This window comes from Choloepus didactylus, chromosome 9 (assembly GCF_015220235.1).
Source record: "Choloepus didactylus isolate mChoDid1 chromosome 9, mChoDid1.pri, whole genome shotgun sequence".
NCBI lineage: Eukaryota > Metazoa > Chordata > Mammalia > Pilosa > Megalonychidae > Choloepus > Choloepus didactylus.
The window spans coordinates 80236969-80258202 of record NC_051315.1 but is presented as its reverse complement, the minus strand read 5'-3'; the positions used below and the strand labels follow the sequence as shown (position 1 = coordinate 80258202).

The 21234-nt window shown below is 39.2% G+C and overlaps 2 pseudogenes; one reads left to right on the top strand and one right to left on the bottom strand.

Annotated features, from left to right (window-relative positions):
• Positions 1 to 435: 435 nt before the first annotated feature.
• On the bottom strand, positions 436 to 855 carry LOC119544952 (annotated as a pseudogene).
• Positions 856 to 7594: 6739 nt separating this feature from the next.
• LOC119543779 overlaps positions 7595 to 21234 on the top strand; it is a 46273-nt pseudogene continuing 32633 nt past the window's right edge.

The window sequence follows — 21234 nt, the reverse complement described above, 5'->3', positions numbered from 1 at the left end:
TTTGTGGGATGTTAAACATTCAAATGTTCAACTAGTTCTCAATCCCTCTATGTCTTAGCTAGATGTTGATAATATGATGCATTAGCTTTTAACATATTAATCTACTCATCCTTGAATGATAAATTTTAAATTAGTAGTTTCTCCCAACAAGCATTAGAAAAAGATTCCTTTGTCATTCCCCAAATCTAAACTTGAATGGTTTCACTTGAGTTATTCAATTAAGAAGTTAATATGAAATACAATCATTAATAATTTTGTTAAGTTGCACTGATCCTATCATTACCTCATAGTGCCCACAGCACATGACAAGTAAAAACAAGTAAAATGAAGTCTAATCGTATTTTCAACATAAGCATTTTTACACAAATGTTTTAGACCAATTGATAACTAGTATTAAATGTAATGCCTAAATTTAAACACATGTACAGTCTTATTTTATACCTGTACTTTAAGTAAGGTTTTAAGCTGAAATGTCATTATTTCCTTATCAGAAGGATTAAAGGAAATAGGAACCCAATGGCTTGGTGGTTTAGGAAGAGCATTTGGTGATGGCAGCTCACTAAATTTGGCTCCAGCATAGTTCTGACTAGTTTGAGACTTAAAAAGTGAGCTGGAACTTGAGAAGCTAGAGTTCCAATTTTGGTTATTTGGAAAATATACTTTGTTCTTCCCCCTATTTTGCATGGCCTGCCATGCAGTTGTTGATGAGTTATAACCATATCCTCTTTCTTTTTTCTTATGAACAATCTTCACCTGGGAATTCTGGTCCTTGGTCTTCTATTAAGCTGTTGTTGGTTCTTACTAACATTTCTAGATTGGGGAACTGGAATATTTATACCTCTCTCTACTACCCATCTTCAGGTTCTTTGTCACCTTTCAGTCTGCTTTTCAGATTGCAGGATTTCCACTACCTGTCCTCCTTGCTGCCAAGTCCAGGATAGTAAGTGTTGCTTTCTGACAGATCCTTTCCTTTGTCTGAATACAGAAGTTTTTATGGGCTGATCTGCTGAGTTCAGCCTAGGAGCTGAGGCCAACATCTAAGTTTCTTCAGCATACAAGTTTGAGAGAAGTCCTAGAAACTTCAAGTTTGGGACTGCGACAGCAGCAGATCCTACTCGATGTAGAAGCCTCCCTCCCCTTCCAGGGAGAGACGAGGCACAGAATGAACAAAACCCAAGAGCACCGACGATCTAGCCAGTGACCACCCCTGTGTCCACCAACCTGCCTGCCCCTTTCCGCCTCTATCAACAAAATGTGGTCTTATATTTTTGAAACTAGCTCATGTGAAGGTATTGATTATATTAGCATAAGTATCTGAATATGGACAAGCAGGTCTGAGGTAAGCAGAGTTACCCTGAAACTGACATGCTTCCACTCAGTTACATTTTTTAGTGAGGAAAGAGAGGACCTGATGAAGTTATCAGAGCTTAATAATGATCTATTTTATAAATACCTCAATTTTTCTATCCCTTGAACAAGCCTAGCACTTTCCTGTTTCCCTGAATGGATTACTGCCTATATGGTGGGCTCCTTCAGGCTTCTGCTTAAAAGTCATCTAATAGAGGCATCTGTTGTTTTGTACCCAAAGCCCATCCACCCATCTTTTGGCAAAAGAATAACCCAATTTTCCTCTGGAATTTCACTCCTCCTCTACTTTTAAGCTTGTGGCTTAGGTGGCATGCAAACAATGTTCAGCTCCGGGAGTGACCCCACTTGCTCCAGCCAATAAGTATATGCCATTATCTTGGCCACAGAGATTGGTTCAGGGATGGGCCCCTAACTCAGTCAGAGCCAAGGAGTTATGAGAAGATATTTACTAGGGTTTCTGAGAAAGAAAAGTTCCTCTCTGTTCATTGGGAGCTTTTGGAGGAGTTCTGTCTTTCCCCGGATTGTTGAATAGTAGTTTTACCCAGAAATGGGTGTATATGTGTGTGGAGGGTGAGGGGTAAGGGGTAGGAAACTGTGTGGAGCCTAAGGATAACACTGCCAGCAAGGAAAACAGTGATCTGAAGTGGGTTGAAGATGATCTGGGATGACTTTGTGTTAGACCAACTCAGCTGGAAATTAGACCCAGATGGGTCAATGCATTTTCTTTATTAAGTTTTTTTTTTTTTTAATTGGTTATAACATAATGAGTTCTGATCAATACACCCATTTGGAGAGGATTTCCTTGACCACTTTAATATAAAGTGGTCCTATACTCATCATGAAAACTGTTTATTTCCTTCATGGCACTTAACATGTAATTATCTTCTGAATTTATTTGCTTGCTTGTTTATTGTCTCTTTCTGCTAATAAGCAGTAAAATCCTGAGGGCTGAAAACATGTCTGTCTAGTTCATTAATTATTCAAGCTGGAACAGTGTCTGAGAAGATGCCAATAATATGTATTCAATGAACGGTTTAGGATATTTTCTGTAGATCTGCTCTAAGCCCCTTTGCTAAAGCAAAAGACAGATTACAATTATACTGCATGTGCACCTTAGTATGAATTCTGATGGTCCTTTTCCAAACAAAATAGAATGATTTTCCTGGCATTCAGCTTTTACATGAAATTTTGTTATTTTACTTAACCACAGCAGATTTCCATTAGTTTTATAGGCTGGTCTCAGGCAAAGAACTTCTTTACCATCTGTTTTTAATTTTGAAAGCACTTAGGGCCTCTCCTCTTCAAAAGACACATTTGAAAATACATTGCAACAGAACTTAGGTAGTTTTAAAAGAAGAGCATAAAGTGTTTTTGAAAAAATGTGACCCAAAAGTTATATATTAATTATTCTCAAACAATTTTTGGCAACAAAGCAAAAGCAAAACAAATGCTTCATCATTTTGTGACAGTTGCAGATAATACCAGAAGGAAATGAGATATGAACCTAGTTCTCAGGAATGAGCCAGCACTATTTACTTTTTATTGTACTGCATATTTTATATTTTAAATTGATTCTATTGTTTTTATTTTCTATTTCATTTATATCTGCTATAATTTTTGTTATTTCCTTCCTTCTGCTCACTTTGAGTTTAGTTCATTTTTTTCTAGATCCTCCAATTGTGAGATTAGGTCTCTGATTTGAGATCTTTCTTCTTTTTTTAATGTAAACATTTAGAGCTAGTCATTTCCCTCTCAGTATTGTCTTTACTGCATCGCAAAAGTTTTGGTATGTTGTGTTTTTGTTTTCACTCCCCTAATTTCCCTTGCGATTTCTTCTTCATGCATTGGTTGTTTAAGAGTGTGTGGTTTAAAGCCCCTTTTTTAAATTCATTTTATTGAGATATATTCACATACCACACAGTCATACAAAACAAATCGTACATTTGATTGTGCACAGTACCATTACATAGTTGTACATTCATTACCAAAATCAATCCCCGACACCCTCATTACCATACACACAAAAATAACCAGAATAATAATTAAAGTGAAAAAGAGCAACTAAAGTAAAAAAGAACACTGGGCGCCCTTGTCTGTTAAAGCCCTTTTGAGGGACTGGGGAAAAATGTGGAAACATTAAACTTCCGCACCTGGGGAATTCCTGATATTCTCACAACAATAGGGGGCTACCAGTTCAGTAGGCTGAGCCCTTGATCTTGGGGCTTGCCCTTATGAAGCTTATTACTGCAAAGGAGAGGCCAAGCCTACTTATAATTGCCTAAGAGTCATCCCCAGAGAAATTCTTTCTCAGATGTGGCTTCTCTCTCTAAGCATGTTGACTTGCTGCATTTCCCCCTATGTGGGACATGACCCCCAGGGTTGTAAATCTCCCTGACAACATGGGACATGACTCTTGGGGATGATCCTAGACCCAGCATCATAGGATTGAGAAAGCCTTCTGGACCAAAGTGGGGAGGAGAAATGAAACAAAGTTTCAATGGCTTAGAGATTTCAAATGGAGTCAAGAGGTCGAAGGTATTCTTATGAGTTATTTAGATATCCATTTTAGTTTTTAGTGTATTAGAATAGCTAGAAGGAAATGCCTGAAACTGTTGAACTGCAACCCATTGTTGTTGATTCTTGAAGATGATAGTGTGACCGTGTGACTGTGAAAACCGTGTGGCTCACATTCCCTTTATCCAGTGTATGGACAAAAGAGTAGAAAAATGGGGACAAAAAGTAATTGAATAATAGGGTGGGGTGAAGGGATATGAGATGTTTTGGGTGTTCTTTTTTACTTTTATTTTTTTCTTATTTTTTGAAGTAATGAATATGTACAAAAATTGATTGTGATGAGTGCACAACTATATGATGATTCTGTGAATAACTGATTGTACACTTTGGATGATTGTATGTTATGTGAATATATCTCAACAAAATTGCATTAAAAAAAGAGTGTTAATTTCCACGTGTGAATTTTCCATTTCTTCCTCTGTTACTAATTTCTAGCTTCAATCCGTTTTGTTCAGAGAAGACACATTGTATGATTTTAATATTTTCTAGTTTATTGAGACTTGTTTTGTGACCCAACATATAGTCTATCCTGGAATGATCCATGTGCACTAGAGAAGAATGTGTATTCTGCTCCTGTTGGGTGAAGGTTTCTGTATGTGTCTGTTAGGCCTAGTTGTTTTATAGTATTGTTCAAGTCTTCTATTTCCTTATTGATCTTCTATCTAGATATTCTGCCCATTATTGAAAATAGTGTTTTGACGTCTCCTACTGTTAATATTGAACTGTCTGTTTCTCCCTTCATATCTGTTAATATCTGTTTAATATATTTTTGGGTTCTGTTTTTAGATGCATATATATTTATAATTGTTATGTCTTCTTGTTGAGTTGACCCTTTATCAGTGTATAGTGACCTTCATTGTTCCTCGTAACAGTTTTTGACTTGAAGTCTATTTTATCTGATTATTTAGTTAGCCACCCCAGATCTCTTTTGGTTACTATTTGCATGGTATATATTTTTTCCATCCTTTCATTTTCAAGCCATTTGTATCTTTGAATTTACGTCTCCTATAAACAACATATAGTTAGGTCATGCTTTTTAATCCATTCTGCCAATCTTTGCCCTTTGACTGGAGGTTTAATCTATTTACATTTACAGTCACTACTGATAATGCCAGACTTTCTTCTGCCATGTTTTGATTTGATCTTTGTAAGTCTTACACATTTTTTCTCCTCAATTCTTCTATTAATATCTATTTTCATGTTTTATTTTTGGTAATGTTTTATTTTGAGTCCCTTCTCATTTCCTTCTGTATATATTTTTCAGATTTTTTTTGTGGTTACCATGGGTCTTAAATTTGACATCCTTAATCTGTGACAATCATGTTTGATTTGAGGCCAATTTTAATTCAATAGCATATACAAATACTGTTCCTATACTCCAGGCTCTCCACCTTTGTGTTGTACTTGTTACAAATTATATCTTTATACATTGTATATCCAAAACCATAAATTTATTATTACTTTTCCTGCATTTGCATTTTAGAACCTATAAGAAGTAAAATGTGGACTTACCAAGATATAATACAATAATGCTGGCATTTGTAAATACCCATATGATTATCTTTATAGGAGATCTTTATTTCTTCAAAGTAAAATGTGGACTTACCAAGATATAATACAATAATGCTGGCATTTGTAAATACCCATATGATTATCTTTATAGGAGATCTTTATTTCTTCATGCTACTTTAATCATTGTTTTGTGCCCTTTCTTTTCAGTCTGAAGAACTCCCTTTAGCATTGCTTATAGGGGAAGTCTAGAGGTCTCAGCTTTTGTTTATTTGGGAATGTCTAATGTCTCCCTAATTTTTGAAAGACAGTCTCTTTGGATGTAAAATTCTTGGTTGGCAGCTGTTTCTTTTAGTACTTTAAATATTTTGTCCCACTGCCTTCTTGCCTCCATGGCTTCTGATGAGAAACTGACACGATCTTATGTGGGTCTTCTTTGTACATAATATATTGCTTTTCTCTTGCAGTTTTCACAACTCTTTCAATGTCCTTGGCGTTAGACGATTTGACTATGAAGTGAAAGGTTGCGGTTCTCTTTGAGTTTATCCTATTTGGTGTTCTTTGAGCTTTTTTAATGTTTATATTTGTGTCTTAGTTAAATATGGGAAGTTTTCTGTCATTGTTTCTTTGTTCTTTCTGCCCCTTTCTCTCTTCTCCTTCTGGGACTTCCATAATATGCATATTGGTACACTTGATGGCAACCCACAGGTCTCTTAGACTCTGTTCATTTTATTTTCCCCATTCTTTTTTTCCTTTCTGCTTTTCAACCTGCATTGGTTCAATTATCTTGTCTTCATGTCACACTGATTCTTCTGCCAGCTCTAATCTGCTGTTGAAACCCTCTAGGCAATTTTTCATTTCAGTTATTGTGGTCTTCAACTCCAGTGTTTCTGTTTGGTTCCTTTTAAAATTTCTATTTTTGAGATCTTCATATTATACATTCATCATTTTCCTGATATCCTTTAGTTCTTTCTCCCTGTTTTCCTTTAGCTCCTTGAGCATATTGAAGATAATTTTTTATAAGTCTTTTTCCATTCTGTTCAAAGTCTTGTTTTTTGCATGTTGCATGGATGGTTTCTGAATTTTTATCTTGTTCCTTTGATTGGCCATAATTTCCTGTTTTATTTGGGTGTGGGAGGGGTTGGCTTGTAATCTCTTGTCACACACTGTACACTTTAATATTTTAATGTGTTAACTCTGGGATTTCATCCCTGAGCTGCCTGATCTTTTAGTTTGTGTCCAGCTAGTGATATGACAAGAGATCTTCTTGAGTTCCTGAAGCTAACAAAAAGAAACAAACCAACACACATAAAAAATCATTTACAGTCTTTGCAAATTGGCTCTGCATTGACTGGTGTCTCCTTCAGAGTTTGCCCTCCTATCAAGGTGAGCCTGAGGTGAAAGTGAAGTGCAGGGTTCTTTATGTCTTTTCTGAGCCTGTGTCTTTTGCTTGCTGTGGCCTTAGGAATTCTCCCATTTAAAGGAATCTGAATATCTCTTCTATTCCCCCTTCCAGGTACTGTATAGTGCCTTAAAGCTGGTATTCCTTTGCCCCAGGCCACTTTGACTTAACTTTTTCTTATACTGCTTTTGCTGTCTGCAAGCTGCTTCTGCAAGTTAGGTCAAGTTCTAGGAGCCGGAATTTCCTATTTTCAGTCATTCATGTTGCCACCTGATAGATTGGCACTGATGTACAGGCACAACAGTGTTTACTCAGCTCCTTCTGGAACAGGGCAGGAACCCACAAAAAAAGTGTAGGTTGGCTCACATTACACTGGGAAGGGAGGTAAGGGAGGGGCAAGCAAGAACAGCATGAGCTTCTCCTACCATTTTTAAAGCTGCATTTTCTTGACTAGCACTGACAAATTACTATTTAACTCTTTTCTGGAGTTTTGAAAAAGCGGCTCTGTCAGTTTTTGTCAGTAGTTCAAAGTTTGTGGGGGAATGGCACCCTGGAGTGCCTTACACTGCAATTTTGGTTGACCAGAAGTTTTGACTAAAATCTTTTAATAAGCCTAATTATTATAGTATGCAATCCACACAAACCTTTGGTGTCTTCTTTATTCATGATACATTCACCATGACTTGTCACCTTTGCAAATGTTAATCATGGTTTCTAACTCAAGAACATCTTACCTAGGAGATGAGGTCGCGGGCGGAAAGCGCCGCGCTGTCCCTGCTGGCGCTGTTGGTGCTGCTGCTTCTCAGAGACGCCAAGTGCAAGTTCAGGGCTCGGCACAAGCCGTAGACTCGACACTACTACGCTCGGGACTGGCTGAGTCTGGACTCCCGGCTACTGCCGAGCTGGTTTGACGAGGCCACGTTCGGGGTTTTCGTGCACTGGGGCGTGTTCTTGGTGCCAGCCTGGGGCAGTGAGTGGTTCTGATGGCACTGGAAGGAAGAGGGGTGGCCCCAGTACCAGCGCTTTATGAATGACAACTGCCCTCCTGGCTTCAGCTATGCTGACTTCGAGCCTCAGTTCACCGAAGGCTTCTTCCAGTCAGAAGACCGGGCTGAACTCTTGCAGGCCATGGGGCCAAGTATGTGGTTCTGACCACGAAGTATCACGAAGGCTTCACAAACTGGCCAAGTCCTGTGTCTTGAAACTGGAACTCTCAGGACCTGGGGTCCCATTGTGGTTTGGTCGGTGAGAAGGGACCCGCTATCCCCAAGAGGAGCATATGTATGGACTCTTATCATTCACTCTTAGAATGGTTCCATCTACTCTATCTGCTTGATAAGAAAAATGGCTTCAAAACACAGCATTTTGTCAGTGCAAAAACAATGCCAGAGCTATACGACCTAGTTGATTGGTACAAACCAGACCTGATTTGGTCTGATGGAGAGTGGGACTGTCCTGATACTTACTGGAACTCTACCAATTTTCTTTCTTGGTTCTATAATGATAGCCCTGTTATGGATGATGTGATAGTGAAAGGTGGATGGGGTCAGAACTGCTCCTGTCACCATGGAGGATACTACAAGTGTCAAGATAAATTCAAGCCAGAGAGCTTGCCACATCACAAGTAGGAGATGTGCAACTCCGTCAACAAGATGTCCTGGGGCTACTGTCCAGACATAGTCATGTCTGACATCTCTAGTGAATCAGAAATCATTCTGAAACTGGTTCAGACAGTAAATTTGGGAGGCAGTATCTTCTCAATGTAGGACCAACTAAAGATGGAGTTTTTGTTCCCATCTTCCAAGAAAGGCTCCTTGCTGTTGGGAAGTGGCTGAGCCTCAGTGGGGAGGCTATCTATGCCTCTGAACCACAGAGGGTGCAGTCAGATAAGAATGCAACCGTGTGGTATACCTCAAAAGGATCAGTTGTTTATGCCATTTTACTGTCTTGGCTAGATAATGGCCTTCAGTCCCCTATAACTACCTTGTCTGCAAAGATAACAATCCTAGGAATTGAAGGATATCTGAAGTGGTCCAGAGGTCCAATTCAAGGCCTCCTCATTTATCTGCCCTAGTTACCACCCTCTGCTTTCCCAGTTGAGTTTGCTTGGACTGTGAAGATGACAAAAATGGGGTGATCATTTGAGTTCAAGAGGAAAAGGAAACACTGTCTGCTATTTGCTGCTTTGATTTTCCTCTTGTAGTACCATCATTGTAAAAAACTTATGTGCCAGTCTGAATGTATTGTGTCCCCCAAATGCCATTATCTTTGTGGTCTTGTGGGACAGACGTTTTGGTGCTGGTTAGATTTGCTTGGAATGTGCCCTACCCAGCTGTGGGTGGTGACTTCAGTGGGATACTCCTATGGAGGTGTGACCCCACCCATTCAGGGTGGGCCTTGATCAGTGGAGCCATATAAAACATGCTGACTCAAAGAGACTGAACAGAGTGCAGCTGGGAGTGATGTTTTGAAGAGGAGCAAGCTTGCTAGAGAGGAATGTCCTGGGAGAAAGCCGTTTTGAGGCCGGAGCTTTGGAGCAGATGCCAGCTGCCTTCCTAGCTAACAGAGGTTTTCCGGAGGCCATTGGCCATCCTCCGGTGAGGGTACCCGATTGCTGATGTGTTACCTTGGACACTTTGTGGCCTTAAGACTGTACTGTGTAGCGAAATAAACCCCCGTTTTATAAAAGCTTATCCATCTCTGGTGTTTTGCATTCTGCAGCTTTAGCAAACTAGAACAACTTACTTCTCTTCCCCACCCAGAGAAAACACATTTTAATCAAAGGAACTGAATACATTGCACTTTTGCCTCCAATGGACCAAGGATCTGAAATCGATTGCTAGCATACCCTTCTCTGATCAGCAAAAGAAGGGACTGAACAGTTAAGCTCTGAGTTCATTGATTCCTATCTTTGGAAATTATCTACAATGGAAACTTGCCTCCACTCTTGATGTTTGTTAACCTACTTGCTTATTCAATGATTTTGGTCATACTGTTGCCCATGGGAAGAGGTAGACCAGGTTTGCAATCTCAACCACTTGGTATTTATTTAGCATCAGTTGTCTCTTCCACCACTATACCCAGAGGACAGACAGCCTGGAGGGAAGGGAAGGAGGCCTACTGGGCTATTAATAAGTCAATTCTTCAGAAGTTTCCAGAGCAAACTAAGAGCTCTTAAATTCAGTCTGTTCACAGCAATAGTATTAAGAAAATGAATGTGATTCTGCCCTGTGCCTTTTTAAATATGATGTAATAAATTTATATATCAATCCACTTCTAAAAAAAAACATCTGACCTAGAAATTTCTTATATAAAGGAATGCCTCACTTCTTGCCCCCCTGAAGCTGGAGAGAGACCTCCCCTACCCATGATATCCTCACATCCAGAGCCCTCCCCTTGCCACTGATGTTCTTTTCCCCTGAGCCCTTTCTCCTGCTGACATGCCCTTGTTAAGAAAAAATATCCAGAGTTTGGAAATAAGGCTAAGAGAGAACACATGTCCTCCCCTCATCATACAGAGGCAGCATTTAACAAGCCCCCAATCACCACCCAGGATTATTCAGTTATCTTTGGGACACACCCTGTGTTTGACTCACTACTTACTCTTGACTAAAGGACCGGATTTTGAAAAGTTACATTTTAACTTATATATTTGTGTCCAGTATAGATGCAAATTATTTCTGTCTCATAGGAAAGGTAACCCATAGATTCTGGTGATGATGGCTTTATTTTCCTGAAAGACATTTACCAGTTTTTTTAATCTAACCTAGGTATCTTATTCTAACATACATTCTTTTCTCTAAATGCTTATAAATACATAATTCCTCAAAATGCTCTTTGCACCAGTTTTACCTTTTTCTTGATTCTCACATTAATTAGTCTTTGATACATTTCATTATTTCTATAGGTCATGTTTTGAACTTTTTGAAAATTATACTTTACATTTTCTTCAGAAGTTTTCCATTGCCATTTCCAGTGGAGCCCCAGAATCTCTGTCTTGCACACCCTTCCTCTTGTTTTTTTGGTATTGTTTCCTTCCTACATCAAGATCCCAGCTGTGCTGGTTTGAATCTCTTATGTATTCCAGAAAAGACCATATTCTTTAATCCATTCTTGTGGGGGCACACCTATTGTGGGTGGGATCTTTTGGTTAGGCTATTTCAATTGAGATGTGACCCAGCCCATTTAAGGTGGGTCTTAATCCCCTTGCTGGAGTCCTTTATGAGGGGATAAAAGACAGATGAAAGTCAGAGAGCCCCTAGAAGCTAAGATATGAAATCCAGAGTTTGTCCCAGAGAACCTAAGAGAGAAAAAGCCCCCAGGAGAGCTAAGAGAAAAAGCCATTGAAACCAGAGCCCAAAGAGAAGGATCAGCAGACATCACCATTTGCCTTCCCATGTGACAGAGGAACCCTGGATGCCAGTAGCCTTTCCTCCAAGAAGGTATCTCCCTCTTGATGCCTTAATTTGGACGTTTTCATGGCCTTAGAACCATGAAGTTGTAACCTAATAAATCCCCTTCGAAAAAGCCAACCCATTTCTGGTATATTGCTTTCCAGCATCTTTAGCAAACTGAAACACCAGCCTCCTAGAACTTTGATGTGGCCTATATGCCCTAAACCTGTTTCCCTCAACATTTATGCAGATTTTAAAATGACCCAGATTTAAGGTCAGGCTTAAGAATCCTTGGGGAGCTTGGGCTAAAGAATATTATTAATGTTACCTTCAATGAGTTAAACTGGCTTCCTTTAGGCCCAGCTGGAGAACTATATCACATATATCTTGATATCTGTTGGAAATGTAAACAAATTCCAAACAACCAGTATGGAAAAGACCATCACCTGCTAGTAAGGTGATGAACATCTGTTGTTTTGCCTGCCTGGCATGCAGTCCTTCATTTGCTAACAGTGCCCTGATTTCACCAATCCCCATTAGGGTCGTAGTGGAAGTTTCCATCAGAATGTCCCATTATCTCCTAGGCAAGGGGTGAGCACATGACCCAAATCAGGCCAATAGATGCCCATGATGATCTTGAATGAGTAACACAACATCTGAAATAATGATATTGGTTCATTCATCCCAAGGCCCTGAAGAGACTATCCACTGGCTCCTGGCACCTAAATCTCCGTAATGGTCTGAATCCTGTCCTTACTGAGACCTGGTTCTTCAGCTTTTCCTTCTATTCTGTAAGCTATCCCTTGACTTCCAATCAATTCCTTCTTTGGCTTATATTAGCCAAAGTAGATGTATAGTGTTTATATACAAAGAACTCTGATACCTTTGCAAATTGTATTTCATTAAAATTGAAACATCAAATATTCTCTTGCTTTTTGTTGCCTTTAAAAACTAAGGATAGTAATTATGCCAGTTCTTTGATGCAGTCTTGTGGGACAGACATATTAGCGTTGATTAGGTTGGCATTGTTTGAGTGTTTCCATGAGATGTGACTCAATCAACTATGGGCAAGGAATTTGATTGGATAATTTCCATGGAGGTGTTACATCACCCATTCAGTCTGGGTCTGAATTAAATCACTGGAACCATATAAAGAGGAGCTGTGAGTGACAATTTAGAGAGCAACTGAGAGTGACATCTTGAAGAGGAGCTGCAGCTAAGAGAGGACAAAATGCCCCAAGAGCAACATTTTGGAGAACACCATTTTGAAATGCAACCTAGGAGCAAGCGGATGGCAGCCATGTGCCTTTCAAGCTAACAGAGGTCATCTGAATGCCAATGGCCATCCTTCAGTGAAGGTACCCTATTGTTGATGCCTTACCTTGAACACTTTATGGCCTTAAGACTGTAACTTTGTAAGCAAATAAACCCCTTTTATAAAAGCCAATCCATTTGTGGTATTTTGCAAAACGGCAGCATTTGCAAACCAGAACAGTAATAGTAATAGTTAATAAGTAATATTTACTAAGTGCCAGGCACTGTTCAAAGTGATTTACCTAGATTAACCAATTTAATTCTCACAACAACCCTATGACATAATGGATAAGTTGACGATCAGAGAGATAAAGTAATTTAATCAAGCTAACACATTAAGTCAAGATGCCAAGATTCAAAACTGGCAGTCTGATATCAAATTCCTTGCTCTTTATCAAATTCTTCTCTGGGACTAAAGGACTCCTGTTAATTAACAAAGACTGCCCCCTTGCAAGTGATTTTCTGCTGCTGAATGCCTTTTACTCTCAGGATAATCTTTGATTTCACCTCTAACAATCCAACAACTTGTTTGAAGTTTTACTTTCTTTAAAATGGCAGCGTGAAGAAGAGCATTGTTGCTTTCTGGACACTAAGTGGTTCGGAGGTGGCCTGAAAGAAGGATTTCAGTTGTCTGTGTTGCCTCTGAAGGTCTCTGGAATGACTGGCTTCCATGGCTTTTCTACGCTAGCTCTGTATGAGGGATCAACATGGTCAGCAGCTCTTTTTTTTGGCTCCTATCTTTGGAGTCCGGGCAGAATCTGAATCAATGTTAAAGAGCCAGCATCACTCAGAACTCAATTGCATTTCCTGGACTGTGGCAACATTCCAAGTTATCCTTGTCTGTAGATGATCTCCTGGGCCAAGTCTACCTTTACTTCCCATGGAAACTAAGCCCCAGTATTTGGGAAATGTATTAGTTTAGGGGACCGTCAGATTGGGATTTTGCGTCAGTGACGTATACTGGATTGTTATTTGTTTTCTGGGGCTGAGTTTCTACCTCTAAAAAAATTAGGCCCCTATGGGATCTTTAAGGTTCTCTTCAACCCCCCAAATCCATTGCATTATACATCACATTTATGTAGATTTTTCCCATTTTCACATACTTAACATTCTGATTACATCTTTTTAATTACCATAAGAGGTTGTTAAGTCATGGACTCTCTCCTCTTCCAGATCAGAATACTCAAGTTTCAGAGTGGTTACATGATTTTTCCAGGACCACACACACAGAAAAGCATCACCTGCCTTAACTCCTGGTCTAGCGTGTTCTTTTCCATGGTGTTCTGGATCCTGAAGTGTAAATATGAATAATTGGGAATCCAGTAGTAGAAGTGCTTTAAGGATAATGTGTTAAACAAATAAAAAAGGAGCCTGAAGAACTTCCAGGGTGAGGTAGGACACTAAGCACACTTTGTAAGTGAGTTTTAAACCCCAAGGATTTCGGACAATGATCCCATTTTGACATTTCCCTGGGATGGCTCTTTCAAAACAATAGTTTGTGCTACGAAATGTTTTGATTTCAAACCAAGTTCCTGCCATCAAAGCCATTAAGCTAAACTGAAAATGAAGGTGAAGCAATGCAATCAGAAATGCAGCATCAATGCCCCATGAAGGACTACTCTTCATTCATTTAAAGTAAAACCTTACCGTTTATACAGAAACCTATATGGTGTAGATTTCCAGCCTGATTTCACCTGTCAAGTGGCCCAAAGTCACGTTGTAACCCCCAAATCAAATCTCCATGTAATCTCTAACACTATATTGTTTTGTCTACACAGGAATCCAGACTACCAATTCTAAATTTGATCTTCAGTTTCCTGTTCTTTCCCCAAACTGGAGTCTCTGCTTTCTTTTTATCTCTATTCAATCCCCACTTGGTTCTGTGCCGCTGAGGACCCCACCCAATTGAACATAGAATTGATTGAGGGGAAAGATCCCAGGAGACACCATGCTAGATGAATACTTCCCCTCCTTTCCTGCTTATTGTTACCTCATTAGGGTGAACCTGTCTGAGCACCAGAATCACTAGAGAACCCTAGCTCTGGAGAGAGCTGAGAGATGTACAGAAAATCAGTGGATATATCCTGGCAGTTGGGAAATGGGAAGTAGGTGCTATGGAGTGGGTTAAAAAGTGCAGATCATAAACATTAGTGAAACATGCACACAGAATATGCACACCACAAAATCTCATCTGGAGCCGGCCCCTGGTTACATACTTAATTTTATTTCTAACTGGTCAAGCCTCATCTTTTTAAAATTGGCTCATATTTGAGAGGAGGAGGGTAAGGAGTAGGGAGGATGGGAATCTGATTTCTAATGAAGTTCTGAGTGTGATATTTGTCACGTGGTTGATTTAACTGAGTCTTATCAAATTATAATTCTCTGACTCCCCAGTAAAATCTAACATTTTTTGTTAAGCTGTCCTTTCAAGATATCTGTTATTCCCTGGGAAGGAAAGGCTCCATAAAAATGCCATCAGTTCTGCTGTTTCCTATTTAGATCATGAATGCTTTGTTCAAGGTTATGGGGATTTGGGGATTTGAGAAAGCAAACAAATAATTTTGATATTTTTGCCCACCACTTGCAAAACAGCAAGAAATCGCATAAGAAAATAACTGGAGGAAATGAAGCTCTGGCTAGTGGAAGGCAAAAGGAAGATACAGACTTGCATATTTCAGCTTCCCACAAGCTTAGGGCTGTCACTATCTAACACCGCCAGTGGCATGGCCTAGATAACAGCTTCAGTCCTAAAGGACTGCAGACTCATACTGGTCAAAAACAAACACACCATCATGGATGATTGTATGGTGTGTGAATGTATTTCAATAAAACTGAATTTAATAAAAAACAACAACAACAACAAAAAAAAAACAAACACACCCCAGACTGAAAAAAACTTAGTCACTGGCTGCAGTTTATTATTAAGGGGGCAAACATTTGCCAGTTTCATGTTTCCTAGCTAACTTGTATGTAGACAGTTAGAAAACAAGTGATTGTTTTGGTTTCTATTTGTGAGGAAGAAAAGAAGGAAGGGAGGGAGGAAGGGGGAGGAGAGGAAGGAGGAAAGGAAAGATATTTATTGGCTATACATATTTCTGGCCATTTGCTCTGCCAGGGTTTACAAGAAGGGATGATTTAATATTCATTCTGTAGTTTCCCTAGATAGAGGTCAAAGAGTCATGTATAACCCAAACTTCTTTACCGCTTAAATAACTGAGTGAGGGTTTCAGTATTAGCATGCGAATCACTACAGCTTGAAAGTCAGGGCATCTACAAGATGTATGAATCTTGACATCACTCCTTCTCTCCCACATACTTACTTCTAGCTTTCCAGCCAAAGTGGGCAAATGAGACCAGCTGGCTCAGCCCTTACTAGTGAGAGAAAAAAATAAAGAGTTTGGTTTTCATTTTTTTCCTGATGCCATGTATTTGAACTGGTATGCTTAGACATTTTAGATGGAAAAGACCTCTGAAATCAGAGAGTAAATCCTTCAGTAATGCAGAGAAAGCAATAAAAAACATATTCGGGGACTGTTAAACACAGTTCTCATTTTGCTGTAAAAAGCTGACATTTCTGTTTTTAGCATCCTCCCCACTCACCACTTTTTTGTTGTCACATGCAATATTATTATCATGTTTTCATTCTTGTAGTTACCCAAGATGCATGATGAATCCTTCCTCTCACCAGAGCTGAAACTCACTGTTGACGCCAAGCAGCAAAGCTAGAAGCAGGTCAATCTGTAGGACTGCAGAAAGGGATCATTGGGTCTTCCCATAATCACTATCAGCCACTGCTCCAAACTAAACATCCAATTTAAAAACAGTATGATTGCCATGCATGGTTTCAAGACAAGTCCCTGATTCCCTTATATTGTGCCTCCTAAGGTCCTCCAACATAGAAACTCCAGAGGCTTCAATGCTCTGAGCTATTAGGTTGTCTAGGTGAAATGGTAGTTTTTTAAGAATGCATTGCATGTAATAGCTACTGCACAGGGCTACTGAGGATTAAATGAGATGGGGCCATCTAACATGGTCCCTGACATGCAGTAAATGCTCATTAAAAATGTTAGTTCCTTCTTTTTCATATTCAAATATCCACTAATAGGTCAGGTCCTTGAATCCATTTGAATTAGTTATGTTGTCTGAACAGGGGAGCAAATGAAATCCCAAATGGGAAAGAAATCCACCTCCCAGCCAGAAATAGTTTCCCGCTTTGTGATATTTAATGGAATTTAATCTCTAGGTATCCCAGACCTAAAAAAATTGTCAGTGAATGTCTGCAGAAGAAATTCAGGAAGATGAACTCTGAATTCCTAAGAAGAATGCATTTGTTTTGACATGGTGCTTGATTTACACAATGTATTTTCCATCCTTACTTGTAGACCTTTTGCTTTTAGCTGTTCTATCTCTAGCAGTGCAGAGAGAGATCATATTGAAGCTGTGGAAGATTGCCAAGTCACACACGCAGTTTCTAGGATCAAGGAAATTCCTTGTTTGAAGGGGCCCCTTTGTTCTTAGACTGTTAAATTTGTATAATGTGAATTGAATCCTGGAATTTGTATGTGAAATCACTCTTGAAGGATAAGATATATAGAGAGCCAGTTGTAACTGGTTTGTTTAAAAAGAGTCTTGTGCAAGGCAGGGCTGTGAGGGGGAAGGGCAGAAGAGCCAGATAAACCCACCAGCAATGGTCTATGACTGATTCAAACCAGTCGAACATGCTTATGGAAGCAGGAGAGGCAGGAAGCCCTCTGGGAGAAACTAGGTCCAAACATAATGGCCTCACACAGCGTGAAGGTGTCATAACTTTGATCTTCTGAGGCTAACCAGTTTTGGCAAAGCTTTGCAACAACTCAACCATAAATTATGGAAGCTTCTATGTCTATTGGAAATCAAGAATACACATTTTAATGTCTGGTTGTAGAGTGTAAGCTTAAAAATGGGTTCCAACTATGATTACTAGGATGTACAGCAAAGTTCACACCTTTTATTGATGCTTGAAATGGCAGGAGTAAGACAAAACTGTAATGCTTCTCAAGTCTATTGATATCTAGGGGCCTGAAGACATTATTCTCAGGTCCTTGTATTTTGAGACTGGTTTTTGTGTGCATGTTTTCAGTTCAATAATGCTATTTAAAATTATTGTGTACTCTTGCATGAATAAAAGTGTTTGTTTTTACAGTGCAAATTTATAATGGAAAGATGTTTTCACGGTTTATATCTTAAATCAGTGTGTTTCAAACCAGGAACTTTGCACAGAATTTTGGTGTTTCTTATAAATGGGGCTATTCTATACTCAAGTGGTGAAAGATCATAAGCTGTGCTGCATGATCCTGGGCAAGTGAATTAACCTTGAGTCTTAATTTCTTGATCCATAAAATGGGATTTATAATACCTCCCATAGAAGGTTGCAATGAATCAAGTGAGGATGATGTTTATAAAGCACTTGGGTCTTAGTAGGTACTCTCTTCCTTCCCTGGGCTCCTTCCCTTCACTCCCTGAGGAATATAGAAGCACAAAACATTTATAAGGACTCCAAATACAGAGAGAGAGAGAGAGAGAGAGAGAGAGAGAGAGAGTTAGTTGTTGGCTTTTCTTCCTCAATTAAAGAAGGTAGATTGGTTTTTAACAAGTTGTTGACATGTCAGACTTCTATAAAATTATACTTAGTAATGATATAACTCCAGATTCATTAAGATGGAACTTCATAATTGTGAGTATGTTTTAGATAATACAAATGTGACTGGAGTGTCTTTAAATTTTCCAGCCTTCTGGGATTTTCCTTTCCAATAATAGCCAAATAAAAATTGCACAAATTCCCATTTGCTTGCCTGCAAGAAACTTAGTTCCCTTCTGGTTATTTTTGAGAGTTCCTTGGAATCTTGCCTACCTTATTACCATTTGTCATTTAACTGGCCATCTAATCACCCATCTGCTTGTTGATCCTCCTCCCTCCTCTTCACAGCTCCCAAGTGAGGACACCCCTCTCTTCATGACCTAAGGCAGTGTTAACACAGGCAGATTCTAGATTGCAGTGTTTAAGAAGAGTGGAGGGACTTGAAAGCTGCTTGTCAAAAATCTCTGCCCTTTAGTTTCTCTGTCTATGCCCCATCAGGAGGCGTTTCCAGGTGGCTCTCCCTCTCCTTGAGGCCCAGCTGCCCGCCTGCTGCTGACTTCAGCCACCCTTCAGATGCAATATGATTTTTCTTGCCTTTTTTACTCCAAGACTTCCATGTCCTCAGTTCCCCATTGCTCTGCCCAAAAAGCTCTCTAAGCTCAAAGCAGATAGCTAAATCTGTATAAAGACTGTTTTCACGTTTCTTTCCTCACAGCTTTAAAACAGAAACATTCCCAAATTATGTACCAGTTACAAATCTGGGTCTTAGTCCTATTAATGTCATTAGCTGATAGATCTTTACTAATTACTTCTATACCTCAATTTCACTGAATTTGGGTTTGATTGACAGGGGTCAAGATAGGAGTTGGAGAAGAAGCAGGTATATGTTTGCAGGAATAAAATGATCTCTACAATTCCTTCAAATTCAGATTCTAGCCTAATCTATTTTTCTATTCTATTTTAATTTTTACTAGTCTAAAAGCATCTTCTTAGTATGAAAACTACCCACACACACTACAGTTAAATTATATTTATATATTTATATATATTTAATAATGAAATTAATGAAATGTAAGTATATACACTTTAATTTGCTCTCTAATTTTACATGAACAGTTTGGCAGAGTAACAAAATTAATTATACTGAGTTCCCACTGTAGGAGATATTTTTCTCTCTGAGTTCCTTTGTGTTTTGAAAAATATTTTTTTTTTCATTTTGGAAAGGGAAAGGAAAAGGAGTATATGTTATTCTAATAAGTATATATAGTTCAACAGCAAAGAACCACATCTGGCATAAAAAACAACTGATTTGATTTCTAATACATCTATGATAAATTAATTTTAAATTAGATTTCCATGACATCATGGTATCCCTCTGTGGTAATTTGAAGCTGTATGTATCCCAGAAAGAATCATGTTCTTTTAATCCATTCCTGTAGGTGTAGACCAAGTAGGTGGGACATTTTGATTAGGTTATTTCAATTGAGATGCCACCCATCTCATTCAAGGTTGGTCTTAATCCTCTTATTGGAGTCCTTTATAAGAGGATAACAGACAGAAAAAAGCCCTAAAGAAGCTCACAGAAAAAAAACCCCAGAGAATCTGAGAGAGGACTCACAGAAAATAGAAAGGAAGCCACTGAAGCCAGAAGCTGAAAGCAATGAAACCCAGGAAAGAAGGACCAGCAGATGCTGGCCATGTGCCTTTCCATGTGACAGAGGTGTCCCTGATGCCAGCAGCCTGTCTTCAGAGTCCAAGTATCATCCTGTTGGTGCCTTGAGTTGGACATTTTCATGTTCTAAGAACTGTAAATTGTCAGTTAATAAATCCCTATTGTAAAAGCCAACCCAGTTCTGGTATATTGCATTTCATTAGCTTTTGGTACCAGAAGTGAGATGCTGAGTTTGTGTGCCAGTTTGGATATATTATGTCCCCCAGAAAAAGCTATGTTCTTCAATGCAGTCTTGTGGGGGCAGACATATTAGTGTTGATTAGATTGAAATTCTTTGAGTGTTTCAATGGAGATGTGACTCAATCAACTCTGAGTGAAATGTTTAATTGGATAATTTCCGCGGAGGTGTTACTCTGCCTATTCAGGGTGGGTGTTAATTGGATCACTGGAGTCGTGTAAAGGAGTTCACAGACAGAAGGACTTCAGAGCAACTGAGAGCAACATTTTGATGAAGAGCTGCAGCTAAGAGAGGACAAAATTCCCCAAGATCAACGTTTTGGAGTATGCCATTTTGAAACGCAACTTGGGAGCAAGTGGATACCAGCCACTGCCTTCTGAGATAACAGGTTTTCTGGATACCAGTGGCCATCCTTCAGTGAAGGTACCCTGTTGTTGATGTATTACCTTGGACACTTTATGACCTTAAGACTGTAACTGTGTAACCAAATAACCCCCCTTTATAAAAGCCAATCCATTTCTGGTATTTTGTATAATGGCAGCGTTAGCAAACTGGTACAGTTTGCAAATACCAAAAATGCTGGAATGGCTTTATAAGTGGATAAGGGGGAAGATTCTGGAAGAGTTTTGTGAGCTGCTTGATAGAAAAGGCCTAGATTTCTCTGAAGAAACTGTTGGTAGAAATGTGGACACTAATGGTACTTCCAATGAGGCCCTAGACAAAAATGATGAATGTGTCATTGCAAATTGGAGGAAAGGTGATCCTTGTTTTAAAGTGGCAGAGAATTTGGTAAAATTGAGTCCTGATGTCAGCTGGAAGGCAGAGTTTGAAAGCGATGAATTCTGATATTTAGTTGAGATTTCCAGACTAAATGTAGAAAGTGCAGCCTTGCTTCTTACAACTTGTAGTAAAATGTGAGAGGAAAGGGATAAGCTGAGAACTAAGCTCTTGAGTACAAAGACCAGAAGTTGATGGTTTGGAAAGTTCTGAGCTTCAGGAAAATGAGTCCCTGGAGGATTGTGCTCCATGTGAGGATTTAACCAAACATGGAACCAGCCTGCCATTTCAGTGTGAGTCAGAATTGGAAATGTATTTATTTAGAAAGAATTTGTGGAAAGTCCTATTGTCCAACAGTTGGGACCCCTT